Genomic DNA, 9,144 nt, shown 5'->3' on the forward strand with positions numbered 1-9,144 from the left:
AACCCTAATTTAAAAATCAAGATCAAGAAATCAAATAATAAACTGGATTAGGGTTTTGAAAATAGTGTTTAATGCAAATTAAAAAATGATTAACAAAAATTTCTTTGCTAATCTTGTTAAACAAGAAATTAGCAAATCTAAAAATTATGTGAAAATGAATTCTGAAAATGATAACACTAATCACTCCCTAAGGAAGGATCTAAGCCAAGGGATCTGATACCAATGCAATGAAGGAAACCTAAGGATTGCACTCCTTAGCATGGAGTACACACATGTCCCACTCATCATAGGGAGTAGCACCTATTGCACTCATAATGGAGTGCACATATAGCTTCTCAAGAGGGAGAAGTCCACCATCATGAAAGCTTAGATCTCCAAAGAGTAAGAGTCCTCATGAAAGTATAATGATTAAAAAAAGTACAATGTCCATGAGCCCTATGCCTCATATAGTGTCCCCTAAAAGTATACATGTAAATGTCCCTAAGCCCAAGTGCCTACTAGGCCCCATTCCCCATGTGCATGTGCACCCAAACCTACTTCATTACACTTACATGGTTGACGATGTGGCTCCTTCGGAGGTCCCTGCATAAATAGAACCTATATGCTTAATGATGTTATATACTTACATAGTTGACGATGTGGACCCAATTAAGCTCATGTACTTCCCAACACATTTAAGGAATAATATTTAGCAATTTATACATACATTATTAAGTATATTGCAAAAAGAAAGAGATAAAATCTCACAAAGTATGTACGAACGCACTTGGTTCCACCAATGCTGCTAAGGTGAGAAGTCCCTTAACCTTTGAACCATAAGTTATATGCTTAATGATGTTATATACTTACATAGTTGACGATGTGGACCCAATTAAGCTCATGTACTTCCCAACACATTTAAGGAATAATATTTAGCAATTTATACATACATTATTAAGTATATTGCAAAAAGAAAGAGATAAAATCTTACAAAGTATGTACGAACGCACTTGGTTCCACCAATGCTGCTAAGGTGAGAAGTCCCTTAACCTTTGATGCATTACTCTTTCCTTCCTTTATTGCATCTCACACCTCAAGCCTTTGATGGCTCATAAGATCTCTCATTCGCTTGAGCATCCCCACTGTTAATCCTATTTTGGATTAAGAAACATGATCCTCAATTGAGGACATTACTAAGTGTCATGAAACGACACTATAAAAGTTGTACATTATGAGATATTGGCCACCCAAGTGTGAATAAGGGCCAAATGTATACAAGGCATTTTCTCATAATGAAAAGACACAATCCCCTTTCTGCTATTGAGAGCTCTTCCTTTGTGTCTTAAGAGAGATTGAAGGAGTGAGAGTATTCTAGCATTGTGCCTCTTTCATGCTTGTATGATTTATGCTTGTGTGAGAGAGTGTGCGAGAGAGAGAGAGAGTGATTGCCCTATGATGCGACGGTGTGAGCGACTCCACAGTGACAGTGTAGAGGTGGAGCTTGGAGTTTGGAGCTTAACAAGAGAGCTTGGAGTCCTCAAGGTACTCAAGATCAAAGCATTGGTAAGTACCCTACGATAGTTGTGATCTATTGCTTATCCATTAGGTGAATGTGTAGAGTTCCCTCTTGGAGGTGTGGTAGCCCATAACATTTTTGGTGCCGCTATCGGGGAAACACTTGTTTCTTCCATCCTCTTGGAGTTTGATCTCCCATTGCATAGGATTCATTATTGTCCTTGCATTTTTCAAAATGTAGTGAATTGTGTGAAAAATGAATGGATAAGATATGTGTGGTAGGGAAAAAATTGTGAGAAATTGGTTATGATGTTATGTATGTTTGTGGTGGAGTGGTTTTAGGATAAGGCTTCACTATTTGTTTTTGTTAATTTTGATATTTGCATCATTGAAAACACCAACGTGAAGGAGTAGGTTGGTGTATGGTTTTCTTTCTTTTTAAAAAAATTCATAAAAATAAAAAACATAAGGGACCATTGACTTTGCCAAGAACTTGCATTTCATTTCTTAGTAGTCGCATAATCGATTTGGTATCAATTGGATAAGTATTATGCACCCAAAATCACAATCTTTTGACGCGCGAAGTTCCACGTGAAAGTGCAGAAAAGTCGTTCACGCCGTGAACCATTTCTTGCAGTTTCATGCTACGAATCGCTCATGAAATCAGTGCCGTAATTAACAAAAAAAGTCATAGGATTACCTTTCCAAAAATAGAAAACCTTATCCTGACACCTCTGACACCACACAATCTGCCAAAATTTTTGAGCACGTGAAAGTTCAGTAAAAGTGTTCACGACGTGAAACATTCTGAAGCTGTTCACGGCGTGAAACCTTACTGGTTCACGATGTGAACCCCTTTGAAATTGTTCACGGTGTGAAAGCCTTACTGTTTCACGACGTGAAACATTCTCTATAGATTCACGGGTAAGCTAAAACCAACGATTAGACAGACCAAGGCCACAAGGGTCGGTTAAGGAGAGTGTCCTAACAAAAAGAGGGAATCTAACCCGAAAGGTAAAATTTTTTGAGCACGTGAAAGTGCAGGATAACGTTCACACCATGAACAATTTCTTGTGCAGTTTCACGACGTTCACACCATGAACAATTTCTTGTGCAGTTTCACGACGTTCACACCATGAACCATTTCTTGTGCAATTTCACGACGTTCACACCATGAACCATTTCTTGTGCAGTTTCACGATGTTCTCTACAATTTCATGGCTTATGAAACAGAGCGATAGAATCAAAAGCAAAATCAAATCAGGTTGACAAATAGCTTATCAAATTGTATATACATGCACTTAAGATCCGAAAAACTCATCGGGGACGGTCTTATGCCCAACAATAGTGAATCGAATCACCTATGATATTTCTACCAAAGAAGTGTGGGATCAAGACATTCCGCAAGCACACACCTGAGTGTTTTAAGAAACCTAACAACCGCTCAAACTAGTAGCAAAGAGTCCATGGAAGAGGGACTGAGGTACGCTGTTGGGTTTGGGAAAGAGGAGAAACCATCCTACCCAACCAGGTGGTCCAACGGTATCATTGATATCGCCCAAGGATTTTTCGGTCTCCAAACTAGTCATGATGAAGAAGCACAATCTGCAGGCATGGGTCCGTCAACTAGCGGTGGACTCAGTCCACGACAAGAAGTGCCATTCCAAACGTTGAATTCTAGGCTGTCGAATACCGGCACCCCTTGAATAAGACGAACATTGAAAGTGCGGCTAGGATGGGTCAAATATTCTTCCCCACCACCGAGGAAGTAGAGTTAGACCTCAAACTGAGTGAGGTGGAATGATAACTACGAGAATTGAGCTTAAGGAAACAAGAGCTCGATACTCGTAGGACGAGAGCTCATAAAAAGGAAACGGGAAGTTTTAACCCACTCTAGTCTCACGAGGGAAGGAACCAGAAAAAGTTATGGGTAGAAGTGAGGGAGAAATTCCAAACTTGGAACCCATAAACGAGAAATCCAGAACGGAGGAAGTGTTTACAACCGTAGAGGAAGAGGGTGACCTGGCTAGCATGGCAGCTGAAGTAGAGGACCGACTCTACACCAAAAAGGATATTGAGAAGATGATCAATAACCCTACATTCCTACAAGACATGGAACTCATGATTCTGCAAAGACGTACGGAGGCGACTAATGGGGAGTCACTCCAAGGTACCGCGGCTGGACCATCCCATGGACCCAAAATACCTAGAAGAGCCAATACAGGCAAAGGACGAGGTCTAGGAAGGGGGGGAGCAATTCCCCAAAGGCCTAGGATAGATCCAACCATGGAACTTAATGTATGGCAGCAGAGATGGGCCGAGGGATGGTCAGAGAACTAGGCATTGCTCTAGAATCCCGACCTTCCCAGATGAAACCCCATATCATTTCAAAACTTGTCCCAAAGTTCTATGGGGACAGGGATCCTATCCATGTAGAGATTTTTGAATCCACCTGTGAGACATGCGGACCGGTCTTAGTGATGTGACAATGATACATGCCTTCTCACTGACCTTGGAGGGAAAAGCTCATCAGTGGTTCCGAACCCTTAAGCCCGAGGATAAGGTTAATTTCACAAGTCTAAAGAATGTTTTTGTGCCCAGTTTTGCCCAAAGTGGTGACAGATGGAGCCTTGTGGCACAATTACATAATATCAAACAAAAGGAAGATGAGTCGAGATGAGAGACTATGTTTCTCCTCTGAAGCACATAAATTCGAGGTGCAAAATTCGAGAAAGGTTAACTGATCGGTTATTTCTTTGTTACCGGAGGGGGGTTAGAGACCACCACCATAAAATGCATGATTACCTGGTACTAGCCCGACCTGCTACTCTTAATGCATGTTGCAAAAACTGGAAATCGAATATGAAGATAATATGTTAGAATTGCCACAACCAAAAGATGTTAAAACATCTTCAGCACTATGACTTCACGTCTTGAGCCACCAAGAAATTGGAACTCGAAGCAAGCAAGTCGAAAACATGACGATGGATGAGCTCAGTAATGTCATATTAGAGAAGTTGAAAGTCAAGGAGGGAAGAGAAACATCTGGGCATAGGCTTATCACCTTTACCTCCGCAGGGAATCGGAGTGGTGCTCTATGTGTAGATTAAATCACACCACCACCGAGTGTCCACAGTTAAGAGCAAGGCCATTACTCTATTGTGCTCACTGTGTAAAATTAGGAAATCATGACACTTCAATGTGTAGATATCCAAGGTTTCAAAATGTTCCACAACTATCAGCACTTAAAGCCCCATTGACTTTACCGGCACCACCTATACAGATCACCGCTACTGCTATATAACCCAACTCTTCCTACTTACCTAGGGGGATGTTTCGGGTACAAGATGCTTCACCCTTGCCACCACCAGTTCTACCACCATAACCACCATAAGCTAAGATCAATCAAGTATTGATTGAAGAGACGTCAGAAGATGTTGTACACGCGAGTACCTGTGTTTCAAACCACAGTACAATGGAAGGGCAAGGACATGATCTTGAATTTGAGAAGAGATCCGCTACAATGCTTTGGTTGAGGAGGGCCACATCGAGTAGCCGAGTGCCCAAACAAGAATATGAGTCATACACATCAACCCCCGCAACAACCATTAAGGGAAGGTTGAGGTCTATGGGGGCCCTTTAAGCTGCCATATTATGTTTTTAAGTACTTTTGCTTAAGGACTCTAAGCAAACTTTGACTAGGCCTGACAAGGGGATCTTTATGCAATCATTATTTGAATTTCTATTTTTTCAAATATATATCTGCTTGAGCTAATATGGGGGTAACTTTTTGGTTTCCCCAAATTCAAAATGGCTGAAAAGCCTTCCCTCCTCTCTTCCCTCCACTTTTAGGATCCCCCACTTTCTCTCTCTACATTCTCTCTCTAAGATGCCCTCGTCTCACTACCACTCTCTTTCTCTTCCCCTTTCTCACATTTGGGTGTGCCATGGCTCTGCATCTCTGATTAGTAAGCTTCCATAACCTCTGCACTTCCAAATGCAGATATCTCACACTCTCTCATCCTCCATGCCTCATCTTTTTATCATTTTCTGCTCTCTCTCTCTCTCTCTCATGTCTTTCCCACATTGAAGTGCAGAAAATCCCTCTGTCAACCTCCCTAGCTTCAGAGCTTACCACTTTCCATTCTTGCATTGTTTACCATACATATCCCCTACTTCCGTCTACAATCTACATCTCTCTCTCTCTCTCTCTCTCTCTCTCTCTCTCTCTCTCTCTCTCTCTCTCTCTCTCTCTCTCTCTGTACTGTATTATGCTGCAAAACCTCAATCTACCATCTTCTATGCCTCTTGCCATCTTCCTTGTCCTTTCTCCTATTACCTAATCAGAAGATCTATGATCTAATATTTTTTACAACAAAACTTCATTGCACTCTCCTCAGAATACGCTATCCTCACTCTTGCATTGTGTTCTACACGAAGCTCTTTTCAGCATTGCCTAACCCTAAAGAAAATGCCACTTGAAGATATATCTAACAGAGCACCAAAGTTCAGGTTACATGTAGATTTGGCTGCTGAGTATGCTACCATCTGCAGCACAAAAACAAGTGGTGTGACCAATGTGCCATTGGGTACTCTTCGATCACAAGGGCGAAAATGTATTGACCTCTGGACGAATGGATTCATATACCCTATTGACCCACTCACCAATGCTCCACCTCATAAGAAAACGACGTGTATGAGCAACAAGGTAACTTCTATTCTTGCCATTGTTTTACAGGCCATTCTGTTTTGTGAAACATATTGATGTTATTTTGTATTTATGTTCCATGTAGAGATATTGCTGGGAATATGATGGGATATGAAGGTGGTGCTGAGGAATGTAGAGAAGGCATATTGAAACATGTTGTTAAGTTGTCAGACATATCAAAGCTGCTAGAAGATCCCACATGCAAAATATCTAAGCAAATCCGAAACGAAATTTCTGGAGAGCTGCAAAATATGGTAAGCCCCATACAGATTATGGATGCATGTGATAGTGCTGGTGTCAGTAGGAAGGGATATGAAGCCATTTACAGGGTGTTTACACTAGGTCATCGTGCTAAAGGACTTCTTCGACCCATGCTACCAACTCCATACAGTGTAACCATGGCAAGAAAAAGTTCAAACTCAGAAATTGCGAACATGTTAGGTGGCTACCGTCATGTGGAGGATGCTCTACCTGTATGTACTACAAAGGTATTTAAATACAAGTACAACAATGTCTTTATTGATTTAAGGACCCTTCAAAGAGCTATGATTTCTTATTATGGTCTAAGCATTGAGGAGTGCCAAGGTCAGGCTGTGTTTGTGTTAAAGCTTGATGAGTGTCAAATTGTAAAAGGACGAAAATTAGAAAGAGTCAGCCTAACACTTATGAACAGGGCTATCAAAGGAAATCTAGAACAGGATGATAATCTTCTTGACTGTAGTGCACAAGCCTCAAATTCCAACATGGGAAGTCAATCTCAGGGAAAAGATTACTATGGAGTGCAATCAGAAAAGAATATATGGTGGTTGTCAACATTTGAGCTTCCACAGGAGACGAATGATACATTGCGATGGTACCTTACTCGAACAGGCATCCCAAATGTCATATCATTGCAATCAAAAGGAGAAACTTTGCATGTGGAAGATGTAGGAACATTTACAGTTGAGTGGCACATGGCAGGTGATTTAAAGACATTGAAGTGTATGCTAGGATGCAAGCTAGGAGCAAATACTTTTTTTCCATGTATTTATTACTGCCATTCAAAATCAAAGTATATCGAACGCGGCAAAGCTTCAGGCAAGGTTGCAGCCACCAAGACGACCAAATCTCATGCAAAGGGCAAGAAAAATGTACAACCACCTTCAATGAGTACAACGCAAAACAAAGATCCAAAGAAACCTATGCAGTGGGTTAATGGCATTATGAATTGTAATACCAATTGTCCGCCTAATCGTGATCAAGAAGATATCTCATGGAGCCCTATATTAGAGATTCCACTTTCCCGTGTTCATATTTGCACGCTTCATGCTAGGTTACGCATAATGGACAAATTACTGAAGTTACATATCAATTATGCATGGAATATGGAGCCTGAAATCTTTGCATCAGTAAGCTGGAAGATGTCCTTTCAAGCGTGGGGCTTCATGGTGGTGCTGCAAAGTTAACTAAGGATACTAAAAAGTCAGGACCGGGTTAGGATAATCCAAACAAAATATGCATGGGTGGGTCCAAAGCAAGACACCTTCTCTCAAATTACGAGGGGTACAACAGTCACACAAAATATGAGATATGGAAGGCCATTTGTGAATGCACCACTTATCGTGGAAATAATGCAGAGCTTGGTCTCAAGCGGGCAAGGCTGTGGGAGTCACTTGACAAAATGATTCAATTGCTAGAAAAGGCTCCACTTGTTGCTGAGGAGATTGCAAACTTAAAGATTGCAATACATACATTTACTCAGCAAATGGTTGATGCATGGGAAGAAACACATATCACCCACTATATGGTATTTACCTTTCTATCTATTTACTGATATTAATCGCCAAATAGTAAAATTCTGATATGATCTTTGTTGCAACACATTATAGTTGCCCACGCACAGCTTTTTCTCGACCAATATGGTCCAATGGCAATTTGGAGCACCCAAGGAATGGAGCGCTCTCATTATCAAGCTAAGGCAGCATACTTTAAGAACATGCGACATGGTGGAGGTGGTAAGGAAAAAAGTAATCCCTTGCATGAGATGTTTAATTGGTTTTATCGCAGTTTGGGAGGTCGATGCCGACAGAAACCAAAAGGGCAGGTGTCATTACTACGAAGGGTTGTAAAAAATGTCAATCTGCAACGAGCAATTACATGGCGAGCATCAAGTGCCATGCATGGGATGCATGAGTGGTTCGGTGCGCGTAGGCGTAAGGGTCGAAAATGGGTTCCATATTAAAAAATTGTAGCCTTTTTTAAGTTAAAGCTTTTTTTTTTAAATTTCTAGAGATTTTTTTATTAATAAGTTTTTTTCAAAAACTATATAAACCTGTAAAAGTGAGTTTTAAAAGTACATTTTCACGTTCATTCACTCGTGTAAGTCAATGGATGGCTAGAACTAAGCACACTACATGCAAAACTGAGAACCCAAACATACCGTCTGGTGCACACAATTTGATACAGGCAGTCGCCGTGGCACAGGCATTTCAACAAGTGCAAAAACGCATCAAAAAGAAGCATACAAGCATGGACAGAGAGGTAGAGACTCGACAGGAAGATGTACAGCCGGATGTGTTTTCAGGACTGGACAATATTGAGGATGTCTCCAAGCAGCCTGGAGACACCGGCTCATTTAGAGCCACGCGTACACCATTCCCCTGACCTCTCTCAGAGGTTGAGCAGCAAGAGCGTGTGCTAGAAGAGCAACAACACCAGATTGATGAGGAGACGCATAGAAGAAGAGAGCAACAGCAAGCCCTACTCCCTCAGCAGCTAGAAGAGGAGCTAAGGGTCGCATTTGAGGAAGACCAGGAAGCACTTCTCTGTACTGAGCAAGAGCAGTATCAACAGGCTGCTGACTTCTATGAAGCAGAGGAAATAAGCCGTCGTGAGGAGCAGGATAGGCTCTTAGCACAAACACTACAGGAGGAACTTGAGAGGCGTCAGCCCCAGCCTCCACC

This window comes from Cibotium barometz, chromosome 10 (assembly GCF_041138505.1).
Source record: "Cibotium barometz isolate CiBa-2024 chromosome 10, ASM4113850v1, whole genome shotgun sequence".
NCBI classification, from domain to species: domain Eukaryota; kingdom Viridiplantae; phylum Streptophyta; class Polypodiopsida; order Cyatheales; family Cibotiaceae; genus Cibotium; species Cibotium barometz.